General features: G+C 39.6%; 1 protein-coding gene across 1 annotated transcript in view; it reads left to right on the forward strand.

Annotated features, from left to right (window-relative positions):
• The window catches only part of LOC101438175 (melanoma-associated antigen 10-like), a 158,594-nt gene that overhangs the window by 125,834 nt on the left and 16,536 nt on the right, over positions 1-16,224 (forward strand). The window contains exon 15 of the mRNA XM_071213154.1: positions 9,396-9,600. The gene's annotated coding sequence lies outside the window, so the exon portion shown is untranslated. The remainder of the gene's footprint in view (positions 1-9,395; positions 9,601-16,224) is intronic.

Below are 16,224 nucleotides of genomic sequence, written 5' to 3' on the forward strand. Positions count from 1 at the left end.
CATGGCTCTACCCTTAAAGTAAATTTTTTCTACAACCTCTGTTTTAGTCCAAGCTGCCAGTGGTTCCATTCATACAGATCTCACACATGCAAAAAAGAAAAAAACATGTCGATTTTCATGCAGCACAAAAGGGTCTCAACTGTTAGATAGTAAGACTGCAGAACCTTCTTGGATAACTGCATTTCCAATCCTGAATTACTTTGAAATGGCTGGCTGGTTCCATGTTCAGTTAAATCCTTACATGGGGCAATTTTCTCTGGGGACTCATTTTCCAGAAGCTCAGAATTTCCTAAACCATCCATTTCTGGTTTCTTTGTACCCAGGAGTTCAGGTCTCAGCTTATCCTTTTCCTTTTGGATTTTACTATAAGCTGCAAGGAAAAGCCAGACCACACTTTCCACATTTACTTTGGGAATCTCAGCTAAACATTCAAACTGTCATTCTAGAGTTCTGCCTTCCATCTGACATCAGAACTCAATTTTCCAAGTTCTCTGCCACTTAAAAACAAGTGGCACTTTTCATCTAGTTTCCGATGACACATTCAACATTTCCATCTAAGGCTTCATCCAAAGTACCTTTGGAATACATGTTTCTACCAACAATCTCTTCAAAACAGTCTAAGTCTTTTCTATCAAGCACCACACATTGCTTTCAGCCTTTACCCATTACCCAATTCCAAAGTCCTTTCTACATTTTCTGGTATTTGCATTAACAGCACCCTATTTTCTTGGTATCAAAATCCATTTTAGTTTTGTAGGCTGCTCAAGCAAATACAATGAAATGGGTTGACTTAAACAATGGAAATTTATTAGCTTACACTTTTGAGGGTAAAAGAAAGACCAAATCAAGGCATTATTAAGGTGATGCCTTTTTCCTGAAAACTTGCATTCTGGTGCTGGTTGCCAGTGATCATTGCAAGGCACATGGAGGTGTTTCCTCAATTCTCCCCTCTCTTTCAGGTTCTGTTAATGCCCAGCTTCTTGTTTCCCATGGCTTTCTGTGTGTCTTAATTCCACTCCTCTTATAAAATGCTTCAGTAATAAGATTAAGACCCATCCTGATTGAGGTGGGGCCACGCCTTCTTAACATCAAAAAGTCTTACTAAAATGGGTTCTTACTTGCAAGAATGGAATAAATTTAAGAACGTGTTTTTCTGGGGTACATATAGCTCCAAACCACCACAGCATGCTTTCTCATTAAGCTAGACCTGGCTATACAATCTACCTCAACACAGTTCTCCAGGTAGCTACTATACTGTACTGTGTTGTTACTTGAGATGAAACTAATGTCTTGGGTATATAGTATCAGGAAAAAGAATTAGAAGAATTTATGGGAAAGCTTGATCCCCTGCTCACTCATTTCTTAGGTTGCTGACAGGCAAAGTAGAAGGGTAAACAGCTGTAACTACATATTCTATTGCTGGGAGACAAAAAAAAAAAAAAAAGATGTGCCAAGTGTGGGCAGTGGAGCAGAGACCATAATAAGCCATTAACTAAATGAGGACAGTGTTTTCTTAATTCACCCAGTCCTGGGAAGGCCTGCTTAATAAGCACCCATAGTGTTAAATCAGTTGGTTATTATCCCATTTGATAACAGTGACCAGTCAAGGAGAACTAGGAAGTGCAATTATATGGAAACCCATCATCCCAAGTAAAGGTAGGATGATTATAAGCATGAAAATAAAACAGAACATGCTTAGAAAGTACTTAAACTACATTGTAGGATTATAATACAGAAAATTAATACTAAAAATACATTATTTAGAATACTGAGAGCCAAAATAAAAACAAGATAAACCATAAAAATTCCTTTAATATTAATCCCAGATAAACGTGCTTCCCTAGTAATGAATGACCATGCCATTATCATCAGTATCAGTAGAATCAAGACTCTTCAGACCAAGTGTTCTTTTCCAGTTCCACTAGAATCAACAGCCCCACACTTTCTGAAAATGCTTTATGCTGCTTACATCTGGTCGGAAACAATAACTGCATTTTCCTAGCTAATCTAAATTCAATGGTGACATTTATGTTAGCAATGTTGCAGAAGATGAATATAAAACAATCCAGCTCAAAAAATGAGTAATAATCAGAATCCTTAGCTTCAAACCTATTTCACCGAAAACCATACACTGATTTAAATAATGCAGCAGGCACATGAAATGTTTTTGGAACACCTTCTTGGGAACTGCTTCATAGTCTGCCTGTAAGTTGAAGAATTAGACATAGTCTTATAACATATTTTTAACCTAAAATGATACTGTCCATTTATTCACCTTCTATTTTGACTGTTCTTGGCTCTGAAAGACTTTGTGGGAATTTTCAAAAGCCAAATTCATTCTTAAAGACTATTTGTCATCACCGAAGAAGGTCAATATTGTTAGTGCCTGAGAACAATGCTGTAGCAGTTTGATATTGTTTATGAACTCCAAAAATAGAAATTGAATTATGTTTGTGAACTGGTTTGTTCCTCTGGGCATATTAAATTATATTCGATTCAGAGGTTTCCCTTTTACTTGATTAAATAATGATCGAGGCTTTGATTGGGCCACGTGAATAGGACACCAAAGGTGCGGGGACTCACAGAGAAACCACACTTTAGAGAAAGGAGTTTGGAGTTTTGATCCTGGAGCCTGGGAAGTAAACACATAGAGAAGCAGATATGTGAGAAAGGAAAAGGCTCAATTGGACATGGCAGAGGCCCTGGGAAGAAAGATGAGCTGTTTGTCTGGGAGTCTACAGCTGGCCTTGTGGAGAGCAGAGGAACTGAGTCGAGAGAGAAACCCAAGAAGCCTGAACCACAGCAGACATTGGCAGCCATCTTCTCCAACACATTGCAACAGACTTTGGTCGGGGAAGTAATGTATGCTTTATGGCTTGGTAACTGTGGGCTTCTACCCCAAATAAATACCCTTTATAAAAACCAACAGATTTCTGGTACTTTGCATCAGCACCCCTTTGGCTGACTAATACAAATGTTAATGAAGATCTCTCAAAATACTTTGTTCATTGGTTGCTTCCCTGAAATATTATGTGTAATTTCTCCATGTAAGTAATAGGGAATATTTATTCATTTTACAAACATACACAGAGGATCTTCTCTGTTCCAGACAATGACATAGATGCTGAAGATGCAGCAATAAACAAGAAAAAAGACAAAGATTTCGGCCCTTAGGTAGTTGAAATCCTAGTAAGGTTTGCAGATAATATGACAATAAACATAATAAATAATATGTAGTTTGTGGAAGTGTGATAAGTGCTACAAACAACAAAAAGCACAAAGTGTGGGGGTAAGGAAATTGGAGCGATGGAAGTTGGGGATGGAAAGCTGTAGTAATGAAAAGGTGACATTTGAGTTAAGATTTAGAGTAGTGAGGGATAGAAACCAGAAGTTATGTTATCTGGATATCAGACACAAAGGGGAAAAAATCAAGAATAAATACTTGAAGATATGAATGTGCATGATGTGATGAAGGAACCACAAAATTAATGAGATTGAAGTGAAGTGAATAAGGGAGGAGAGTAAAAGAAGATGAAGATAGAGTAGTTAAAGGAAGGTTCAGATTATGCAGAGTTATGTAGGTTACTTGGTTTTTTATTCTGAGTGATTTGGGGAACTGCTGCAAGGTTTTGAGAAGGAGGTTCTATGTGACCTGTGTTTCAAAGGATCACTCTGGGTGTTCTACTTCTGCTATGTCTGAGTAGTTCCTACTGTACATGATCCTCTATAACAACTATAAACTCTGGGGAAAAAAAGATGGCTCAGGAGAATGAACAAATGTGCAGAGGAGTGGTCAATGCTTGGAAGAAGGAATGGTATGGAATGAGTTTCCCATTTTCAGGTTTTATTCTGTGAGCAGGCCAAAGGTAGAATCAGACAGTGGCTAAAACTCTGCTAGAAAACTGCGGTATTTCTGACCTAAAGAACTAGAGTGCTGAGACTGGGATAATCACGCTTTTGCTCTCTGACTGACCCCAGATTCACACATGTGCAGGGTAGATGCAAAATAGCTGAGATAAAGATTTCACAAAGGAAAGAAAATAAAGGAAATGCAATTTGAGCTTTAGCCCAAGAGACAGACTTTGCAGTTTGGGTCTGTATTAGTCAGCCAACGGGGTGCTGAAACAAAATATCAGAAATTGGTTGGTTTTTATAAAGAGTATTTATTTGGGGTAGGAGCTTACAGATACCAGGCCATAAAGCATAAGTTACTTCCCTCACCAAAGTCTATTTTCATGTGGGGCTGCTGACATCTGAGAAGGTTCAGGCTTCCTGGGTTCCTCCGTTCCTGGGTCTTGCTTCTCTCTAGGTTCAAGTTTCCTGTCTTCCTGGGGCTTGCTTCTCTTTCCTCTGTGTGCTTACTTCCTGGGGCCCCAGCTTAAGACTTCAGCATCAAATTCCACCATCAACACTCCAACATCAAAACCCTTAACTCTGCTCTTTGCCATGCCTTTTATCTATGAGTCCCCACCCACCAAAGCGTGGGGACTCAATGCTCTACTGGCACAAGAGGTTTACATAATTACTTAATCAAATAAATCTATGAATCCAATATAATTTAATATGCCCAGAGGAAAAGATCAGTTTACAAACATAATCCAATATTTCTTTTTGGAATTCATCAATAATATCAAACTGCTACAGAGTCCATCCAAATTAATTGCCAGCTAAGCCAAATCCTGAACACATTTTGGGCAAAAATGATAGAATTCAGAGTCTTCACAATAGAACATTTACAAAGTCTATGACACAATGCAAAATTACCTAACATTCAAAGAACTGGAAAACGTGACTCAGTCTCAAGAAAGAAAAATACAGAGAATGGAAACAAATCCCAAGGTTACACAGATATTGGAATTTATTAAAAACAGGCTTTAAAGCAGTTACTATAAATAGGACTTAAGAAGTAAAGGAAAATATGCTCTCAATGAATTAAATGATAGGAAATTTCAGCAGAGAAATAGAAACTTTAAAAAAGAACCAAATGGAAATTCTAAACTGAAAATGATCTGAAGTTATAAATTCATTGGGTGGACTTAACAGCAAAATAGAGATGGCAAAAGATAGGCTTTGCAGACTATATTAGTCAGCCAAAGGGGTACTAATGCAAAATACCAGAAATTGGTGGTCTTTTATAAAGGTTTTTTATTTGGGGTAGGAGCTTACAGATACCAGGCCATGAAGCATAAGTTACTTCCCTCACCAAAGTCTATTTCCATGTGTTGGAGTAAGATGTCTGCCGATGTCTGCCAGGGTTCAGGCTTCCTGGGTTTCTCTCTTCCCAGGTCCTGCTGCTCTCTGGGCTCAGGTCCTCTGGTTTCTCCATGAGGTCAGCTGTAGACAATGAGGCACTCTAGGCTTTGCCTTTCTCCACAAGGTCAGCTGTAGACTATCAGGCAAATGACTCTGTTTCTCCCCAGGGCTTCTGCCATTTCTAAGGAGCCATCTCTGTTCCTCTGTGTTCTTCTCCTGGCTCCAGCTTAAGGCTTCAGCATCAGACTCCAACATCAAAACTCCAACATCAAAAAACCCTCAACTCTGTCCTTTGCCTTGCCTTTTATCTGTGAGTCTCCACCCACCAAGTGGTGGGGACTGAATGCCCTAATGATGTGGCCCAATCAAAGTCCTATTCATAACTAAATCATGCCCAGGTACAGATCAGATTACAAACATAATCTGTTTTTGGAATTCATAATCATATCGAACTGCTATACAGACAAAATGTAAACGACAAGTTTGTGTGGAGCTTTCAAGTGAATAGTAGGTACCAAATATTCAATATAGCATAGCACTTTTCACCAGCACAAATAGACCTCATAGATTGACTTCACCACCACTTCCTACATTTCCAATAATTTGGCTGCTATGCATGTCCTGGATGCCTTCCAATATTTGAGTTATGAGGTGAAGGTGCTTAGAGGGAGAGATGAGTGGAGGAATAAATAGAATCAGAATACCTGAGAGACTGTAGGGATCTAAGGAAATGGAGAAATGGGGGAATGTAACCAGAACTTACTGTGTGCCAAAGAACCATGCTAGATTGAAAGTAGAGTTAAAGTGGGTGTCCTCTGTTAACCTAGGTGTTTATTTAATAACAGTGCCAGGGTGTTTCATCTTTGATCACCCAAATTCTCTCTCTTCTTTTGTCCTTCCTTCCTTTTTCCCTTGAAGGAAAATTCAAATACTAGAAAGCTTTGTTTCTAAATATTTTTTATTATTTTTATTATATGGAAAATAGACAACTTCAGTTATAAATATATTATAACTATTTTATACTTTGTCATCACATTTATTATGATGTCAGTCAATGAGACTGATGAAAATTGTTTTGATGACTACAGAAATTAGGTATCAGGCTACTGGATGGCGTGGCAGTCATATATCAGCCTCCCCATCCAATTTATTAATCAATTATGTATGAGAGAATCCAGGTGAATCCTAAAAACACTAGTAATTGCAAGTAGTAACAAGTGTTAAATAGCTTGCCTGCAATCTCAGGACACTTCAATCTGACTGATTCTGAAGCATGAAAGAGGAATAGGAGAGGTCATCTTTATTTTAAATTAGAGTCACTAACAACATCTTACTATCAACTCACATGCCAAAAGATAACTGTCTGATAAGAAGCCCCTACAGATTAACATCTGCTGCAATACTCTATGGTATGATGATACTTTCATAATTCAACATGTTATATATACTTTGGTAATTGCACAACTCACTATTATGCTGAAATGAGTGGCAGTACTGTAGATACTACTGTGCCTTGCCTTGCATTTAATTAGGCCCAGCACATGTGTTCCAGGATCCTCTCCTCATTTGTACAGTTTTGTGAAAGGAGACCTGCATATACTTGAAATTAAAAGGCAAGTGAGGACAGCAGGTATAGCTCAGTGGTCTAAGCACCTGCTTCCCATGTACAAAGTCCTGGTTTCAATCCCTGGTAGCTCCTAAAAATAAAGTGGGTGAAAATCTGGAACTTCCCTAATCAATCACATGTGCCCAAGGAGTTCAAATCCATGCCAGATCTGACAGGAGGAGCTTCATTCTGAGGTCTGGCCCCAAACATGGTTTCCTGTACTGTGTAAGAAAACACATCTGTGGCTTCCAATGTGCTCAAACATGTACGTTAGAGTGAGCATATCATGTTGACTACAGTTTAAAACATAGAGTTTTTTTGTTAAATTAAATTAAATCTAAAACGTAAGTACCTTAGAAGCATCCCAAAGTAGCCCAAGAGTTCGGTAGAACTCTGAAATCCAGGCCCTATATCACTATGCTTCACTTTAACCTACTTCAAATTTAGGTAGGCAAACTTTGTGATGTGGTAGGCAGTTATGATCTGGCCAGGCTTAGCAATGAGTCCTTATGGGAATTTTTTTTAAAAATATTTATTTATTTATTTATTTCTCTCCCCTCCCCCACCCCACCCCACCCCGGTTGTCTGTTCTCTGTGTCTATTTGCTGTGTCTTCTTTGTCTGCTTCTGTTGTTGTCAGCGGCATGGGAATCTCTGTTTCTTTTTGTTACGTCATCTTGTTGTGTCAGCTCTCCGTGTGTGTGGTGCCATTCCTGGGCAGGCTGCACTTTCTTTCATGCTGGGTGGCTCTCCTTACGGGGCGCACTTCTTGCACGTGGGGCTCCCCTACGCGGGGGACACCCCTGTGTGGCAGGGCACTCCTTGCGCACATCAGCACTGCGCATGGGCCAGCTCCACACAGGTCAAGGAGGCCCGGGGTTTGAACCACGGACCTCCCATGTGGTAGACGGATGCCCTAACCACTAGGCCAAGTCCGCCGCCCTTATGGGAATTTTCCTGCAGTGTTCAGGACATGGATGTGCATTTTGGCAACTACCTCAGGCAGAGCAGCTAGAAACAATGCAGTAACTGATTGCTCTCCAGTTGAAATGTAATTGTTCTGTTTACCAACTTTTAATTGGGGGAAATTGAAGGAGTATCAGAAATTCTTACCAAATTGTTAATATTCTTTATCTGGCCAGTTTGCTCATCATCAATCCATAAAGAGAGATGCTGGAATTTAAAAAGTTGGAGGCTTGTGATCAAATTAAGCCATTTGGTTTCATTAATTTGATACTACACAAATAATTCATCACAAAAGTCCATCACTAAAGCTTGTTTGTCTTTATATTAATATACGTGTCAATTAAATAATGCTGTTTTCAATGTTGTAAAATGTGTAAGTTCAGGATTTCAAGAAAAGGGAGACCAACACATTTTGTGGAGAAGGGTATGTATGTGAGAGAGACAGGCAAAGGATTTGGAAAATGATTAGGTGTTTTGTCTTTTTCTACCCTGAAAGACCTGACTAATGGTAACTCACTACACAGAGATTCTCAAAGTCAGGCCATATACAATTCTGATGGGCCCGTGTGGCTTGAAGAACCAGTCACTTCCACCCTAGGTAATTAGGATATGAATGCTCTCTCATAGCTTCTCAACCTACTGAAATCCTACCTAGCTTTCCAGAGTGTCTCCTCCAAAAATATTTCTGTAACATTTCCTATTCTTATTCCTCAACTATTCATCCCTTCTTGGAATTTCTACAGAAGTTATAGAACATGCACCACTTAACCGAGCTTGATGGGGAGACTGAATGATCTGACTAAAGAAAGTGTATTTTATTAAGAGTTGGAAGACAGGAGAGATGGCTTGTTCTTAAGTGCTCCTAAAGGTCAAGTGCTTTATTTATTCTGAACACTGTCTGTTAAATGAGCATAGTAGTAATAATCCCACCTGCCTCTTAGGGTTATTTGGTACATCAAATAAGATGACTCTTGCAAATATATTTTGAAAACTCAAAGCATCGGTCAACTACATTCTATCTAGTGTTGAAGTTTAGTTGTTTCATTAACATTAGCAGTCTTGTCTTTGCAATATGATTGGAGGCACCTTGAGGACAGAGATCAACATTAATGCTTTTTCTTGATCTCTACACAGTGCTGAGTATATAATATTTAGAATATTGACTATTTTACAATTATGAGTTGTATTTATATAGTGCTTCATGGCTGCCAAAGCACTTTCTCATGCATTACATTCATGGTGTCAACTATTTTTTACATGCCCTAAGACTGAGATTTCTAGGGGCACGGTGACTTTTCCATGGCGACGGAGTAGAGTTATTGGAACTATCCCAAAGTTCTGCAGATTTTTGCAGTCTATGGTTCTTCTCACCACACGTAATTAGCTCTGTTGAAATCTATTTACTACCAAAGAGGTGTTTTTTTAATAGGTAGTAAATGCGGCTTTGGTTGTATAGCAATTTGACTTTTTAAATCACAAAAGTCCTCAGCAAGTAACATTATTGATTCCCTGCTTTACAATTGGCTATTCCTGTGCCTTTGATGCCTTTATTTTCTCTTTCTTTTTAACAGGAAGAGCAATTGGTATATGGAACATGCCCAGAGTGATACATGGCTTGGGGCTTCTCCATTTGAAAGCAGTGAGTTCATAATTTTCAAGATTGTGGATTATCCAAGGCCTCTGCTGGGCTGTTCCTTTCTTTTTCTGCTGTTGCCTACTTTGTATATGTCACTATGAGCAGAATTCCCATCAGAAGGTAGCCAAGAATGAAAAAAGGTAATCAATTTCCTAGTATGTGATACCTTTTTCACCAACCCTGCCAAAAATGTTTTGGGGATGCAATTGAAGTTACTAGACAAAAATGTATTTTTTAATTATCAGAATATTTTCCCCTCCATGTTGTCCTGGTCCTAATTAATACTGACTATGTCACCCAAATTAGCTCTAATTCTGAAAAAAATTCAACACTTGATGAAAAGCATTGTATTCTAACTATTATAATTAAAATCTGGATTTAGTTCAAAACATTCTCCTTATATCATCAACCCAATGTTTGACTAGGAATTCAGGGTAATAATGATGCAGTGTGATAATGGCAAGTCCGTCACACAATTCTCATACATTTCTAAAGTGATTTTGACATTTCATGAAAGCTCAGGAGAAAATTAAGCAATTATTTAGTTGACTTTAGACATCACAGGGTGTCAGAATGTGCTCAAGTAACTAAAATGAAATGCTTTGAAAGGGAAGAACTGCAGTGGCTGCATCACAGTTGAAATTCGATCAAGTTTCAATATGTCAGCTGCAAAGTGACAGGTCTTACATAGGGCAGTGAAGGTTAATGAGTGATATTTCATCTGGCTGGATTGACCAGGAAACTTCAAAGATGTGAGTTCATCTTATAAAAGATCTTCTTAAAGAAAGAGGCTATAGGAAGCTGATGTGTGAAAAATAACAGAGGAACTGCCATTTATTTAGTGTATGTTATGTGCCAGGTATCATACACTAAAGCATTTGCATGTATTAACTCATTTGTCTTCAGTGCTATCTTATGAGTTGGGTGCTGCTATTAACTCCATTTACTACTGAGCAAGAAAAGGCTCAAGCTGTGATTTGAACCTGTCTTTTGCACTTTTGTGATGGTTAATTTCATGTGGCAACTTGGCCACGTTGTGGTGTCCTGTTGTTTGAACAAGCAAACACTGTCTTGATTGTGACTGTGAGGGTATTTCATAGATTTACATCATTAGTCAGTTGATTGCATCTATGGCTGATTACTTTGCCTTCAGCAATGAAGGCGTTCTTACCCAATCAGTTGAAGGCCTTAAAGGGTGAACTGATGATTTCAGCAGTCAGAAAAAAGAAATTTCTATCTCTGCTTCAGCCAGGCAGCTTCTCCTAAGTAATTCATTGACACCTTCACGAGAGTTCTCAGTTTGCATCCTGCACTATGGAGTTCAGACTTGACAGATCCTCGATCACATGAGCCAATTCCTATAATAAATCTCTTAATATCTACATATATAAAAATCCTTTCAGTTCTGTTTCTCTGGAGAGTCCTGGCTAATACAACTCCAGAGTCCAATTTTCTAACCCTTCACCTATTACAAGGACTTAGTCTCAGATCTGATATTTACAACTGTGTGACACTGGACAGAACAGTTTCCTTCTCTGGAAATTTCTCCATCTGTAAAATGAGGAGATTTGTCTGTGGTCTCCATCTGGCTCTAAAATCTATTAAGAGGTGGTGGACTTGGCCCAGTGGTTAGGGCGTCCATCTACCACATGGGAGGTCCGTGGTTCAAACCCCGGGCCTCCTTGACCTGTGTGGAGCCAGACCACGCACAGTGCTGATGTACGCAGTGAGTGCCCTGACACACAGGGGTGTCCCCCATGTAGGGGAGCCCCACACGCAAGGAGTGCGCCCCATAAGGAGAGCTGCCCAGCACGAAAGAAAGTGCAGCCTGCCCAGGAATGGCGCCGCACACATGGAGAGCTGATACACAAGATGACGCAACAAAAAGAAACACAGATTCCTGTGCCACTGATAAGGATAGAAGCAGTCACAGAAGAACACAGCGAATGGACAAAGAGAGCAGACAACTGCGGAGGGGGGAAGAGGAGAGAAATTAATAAATAAATCTTTAAAAAAAGGACAATGAACAAAATAATGATGATGGACAAAAATCATCCAAAAAAAACAGAGTATCTGCAGTTGCAGGCAGGATAGTTCCTTCCATCTCTTCCATAATATCTAAGTCTCTCAATCTGAGGCAGAGCAGGCATCACCATGGCAAAATCCTCAATACTGAGGAATAAAACATAAGGGGAGAATGCAACTACGGACAAAGGAAACTTATTGTAGTAATGGAAGAGAATCTAACATTGTTATAAAGATAGGTTACTAGGGAAAAATAGGTGGAAAAGAGGGCATTTTTAGGGCATTGGAATTAGGTGTAAACCGCAATGTAAACTATTGTAAACAATGTAGACCTTGGTTAGTAGCAATGCTTCAATATTTATTCATCAATTGTAACAAATGTACTGCACAATTGTAAGATGTTATCAATATTGGAAGATGTGAGGGGGGAGGGCTAAGTATATGAGAATCCCCTATACTTTCTATTTTTTAAAAAGATTTATTATTTATTTATTTATTATTTATTTATTTCTCTCCCACCCCCCCAGTTGTCTGCTCTCTGTGTCCATTCACTGTGTGTTCTTCTGTGTCCACTTGGATTCTTGTCAGCAGCACTGGGAATCTGTGTCTCTTTTCGTTGCGTCATCTTGCTGCGTCAGCTCTCTGGGTGTGTGGCGCCACTCCCGGGCAGGCTGCACTTTTTCGCGCTGGGCTGCTCTCCTTAAGGGGCGCACTCCTTGTGCGTGGGGCTCCCCTACGTGGGGGACACCCCTCGGTGGCACAGCAGTCCTTGTGTGCATCAGCACTGCATGTGGGCCAGCTCACCACATGGGTCAGGGGGCCCTGGATTTGAATCCTAGACCACCCATGTGGTAGGCAGATGCTCTATCAGTTGAGCCAAATCCACTTCCTCCTACACTTTCAATATAACTTTTATGCAATATAAAACCTCTTTAAAAATAAAATTTATTATATATATATAAAAGCTTCCACAATCCTAGTGTTTAGAGAACAATTCTTAACATTTTAGTGTATATCTTTCCAGAAACTTTCAATGTCCATACATAAAATGCAACTGGCATATTGTTACACCATGTCATAAGCTGCTTTTATCATTTGAGGAAACCTTTACAATGATCTTCAGAACTAAATTCTAGGGTCTTGAGTGCCATAGGAATGCATACTACATTTATCTCCTTGACAGTACAGCCTGGAATACTTGTTACTACACAAATAGCAAACTCTAGTAAAGTGTATTTGTGATGGTTAATTTTATGTATCAATTTAGCTAAATAATGGTGTCCAGTTATTTGGTCAAGCAAGTATTGGCCTGATTGTTACCATTAGTGTATCTCATAGAAGAATTAGTATCTATACTCAGTTGATTGCATCTTTGGCCAATTGCATCTACAATTAACAAAGAAGATTGCCCTCAGCTACAAGAAGAGTATCCTCATCCATTCAGTTAGAGACCTTAAAGTGAGAACTAAGGATTTTATAAGCCAAAAAGGAGAATTTCTGCCTCTTCTTTGGCCAACATGCTTCTCCTGGAAAATAGAAATTTACCTTCTTCTAAGTTTCCAGCCTATGACCTGCCTTAGAGAATTGGGACTTGCCAATCTCAGCCTTTGCATGAGCCAATTCTTATAATAAATCTGTTGGTTCTGTTCCTCTGGAGAAGCCTGACTAATACAGTATTTCTATGGTGGGTTCCAAAGAAATTTATGTGACTTTTTGGGGGAATTTTCTTTTCTCAGTCAAATATTTTCAGGATGTTTCTGGTTCTCTTCACCTTTGTTCTGTGTGTGTGTGGTGGTGGTGGTGGGGTGTGTGCATGTTTGTGTGCATCAGAAACCCATCTCATGGTCATTGGTAGCACCAGTTGTGGGGCCAGCCTCCGTGTTGCATGCTCTCACTGAGACCTGGGCCAACACCAAGCTGACACCCCCTCATCCCTGCTTCCACCTGCCTGCACCAGTGCATGTAGATGGTTGAGGCTCCAGCCACCACCTCAACCAGTTCTTGAAATCATGAATCCCAGGATCTTCTGGAGTTCCCTATGAAAATGCCAATGGAATTGGTCATCCACCTGGTTTCCCCAAGGGCTACACAGCAGGAGCTCTTGCCTATTCTCCTAACAAGTACCCAGGAACAAATCTGGGAGCAACTTGTGTTACTAATGCAGGGTTTTAATGTATCCAAAGTCTTAAAGATAAAATTAATTTCTTCACAGAATGAAATGTCTTAGGTGGTTCCTTGACTGCTTGGGGCTGATGTGGGTTGCCAGTTAGGAACTTGGACTTTTAGTTTCAGCTATCTGTTTCTTCCCAAGACTGCACTGGGAGTAGGTCCCAGGGCTGGGGTGGTGGGGTCTGCAGCTGCTTTCATGCAACCAGGCCAATGGACACAGCCACCCTTTTTTTCCAGTTAGGCTGGGGTGGGGATGGGGTGTCAAGTTACCATGGGTGTTTTACTAGCATTGTATGGTAAGTACAGTTAGGGTAGGGGATGGTTTGTGTATTAGGAAAACAGCTTTTTTTGCTTTCTTAATTTGCATTACAAATCTGTTATTTATTAGAGATGATATTTTATATATCTTCATTGAGAAGTCATATATATAGCCTAAATTAAGTTCCTGTGATGGAAGATAATATGAAGGAGAAAGCCACTTTGGAGGAAGTATTGGCCTCTTGTTTTGTTTAGCTTAGAAAATCATTCTGGTTTTTTTTCTCCTAAAAAATGTTGTTTGAGGCTGCTGAAAACATACATAGTATCACTGTCCCTCCCTTCCCCACACCAAAGAAGGGAAAATATTGCAGCTGTGTGTTATGAAGCAAGTTGTGTATTTAAAGAATTATTAAAGGGGAACAAAAATTTATTTAATTAAAAAAAAACCTCATTGTTTAGATTGCTCTTTTATATAGGAAATGAAGTTTGGCATGTGTGTATGTGTTTGTGTGTGTGTGTGTGTGTGAGAGAGAGAGAGAGAGTGTGTGCAGAAAGAGGTATCTGTAAATGTTTTAATTCATGATGGCAATTGTTTGGTTTTAATGATCTAGACTAAAAATGTGAAAGAACCTTTTCCATATTCTCAGTCTCTGATCTATGACTGGCAGCTTAATGTTTATTTACTAATTGTCCTTTCTGATAATAGTTTTGAATCAGTTGGTGACTGATTATATAGTTTTATTTCTCATCACATCTATGAAAAGAAAATTCATGAAGCTACTCCAAATTAAACTCCTTTTTTCCCCCTTTATTTCAATTTGTTTTCTTTCCTGGTGGGCTTCTCTTAAAAAAAATAATTGATGTTGTTTTGTGTAGTCATTTTCTCTAAGGTGGGTCTATTTAATTTTTAAGGATGCTTTTGGTCTTCTCCAGGTCAGACTAATTTTAAAATACAATTATCCCAAATATAGTATTTTAGTGTTCTGAGAGAGTCAGAATTCACACTCCTAAAGGGCAAAAATTTCTGAAAACCCTCCTGTGGAAACTCGTTCGCAATGATCGATGATCAAAGTTTCCTCCAGATCTGTAACTTTCTTTGAATAGCTTAAAAGCACAATGTTTCTCTCTGTGACACATTCCCTAGAGAAATTCTTGCACATCTGCACAAACTACATATACCAGGATGTTGATTTTAGCACTATTACTGATAGCAAAAAAATGCATCTTAAGTGTTCACCAATGGGAGAACAGATAAATAAATTAGGTATATTCATGTATGGAATATGCTATAGCCACATGCGTTTGCATGGGGGAATCTCGAAAATGTCGAGCAAAAAGTTGCCGGTAAATATGGTAGGATACCATTTATACAATGTTTGAGTCCATGCAAAATATTTGTTTCGGTAAGCTAGTTATGTTGTCTTTTTTTTTTAAGATTTATTTTTTAAAAATGTATTTCTCTCCCCTCCCCCCCCAGTTGTCTGCTCTCTGTGTCCATTCGCTGTGTGTTCTTCTGTGACTGCTTCTATCCTTATCAGCGGCACCAGGAATCTGTGTTTCTTTTTGTTGAGTCATCTTGTTGTGTCAGCTCTCCGTGTGTGCAGCGCCACTCCTGGGCAGGCTGCACTTTCTTTTACCTGGGCGGTTCTCCTTATGGGGCGCGCTCCTTTGCACGTGGGGTTCCCCTATGCGGGGGCACCCCTGCGTGGCACGGCACTCCTTGTGCGCATCGGCACTGCGCGTGGGCCAGCTCCACATGGGTCAAGGAGGCCTTGGGTTTGAACCACGGACCTCCCATGTGGGCGAAGTCCGCTTCCCGTTATGCTCTCTTAACATACACTCCCAAATCTCAGTGGCTTAGCACTGTGGTATGTCCAGCACAGATTTTCTGGAGAGCTCTGCTCATAGGTCACTCAAGGACCCAGGATAATAAAGTATTCATCTCATCACATGTTTCCCTGATCACTCCACAAGTGGGAAGCAAATAAAATGACTTGGATGGTAGCTCTTAAAGCGTCTACCTACAAGTGGCACAGTAATTTCACTTGCATTTCATTGGCCAGAGCAAGACACATAGCCACCCTGAACTTTAAGGAAACTAGGGGCTTCAATCTTACCATGAGCCTTCAAGGGAAAATCAGCCAAAATACCTGGTGAATAGTTCTAATAACTACCAGAGTAAATAATACTGCATACTGTATATGGATACAAATAAGTGTAGTAAAAGTATATAGACATGCGTGGAAATAATGAACACTAAATTCAGATGAGTGATACCTCTGTGGGGAGGGGGAGAGAGGGGAATGGAGTGG

This window comes from Dasypus novemcinctus, chromosome X, assembly GCF_030445035.2.
Source record: "Dasypus novemcinctus isolate mDasNov1 chromosome X, mDasNov1.1.hap2, whole genome shotgun sequence".
NCBI lineage: Eukaryota > Metazoa > Chordata > Mammalia > Cingulata > Dasypodidae > Dasypus > Dasypus novemcinctus.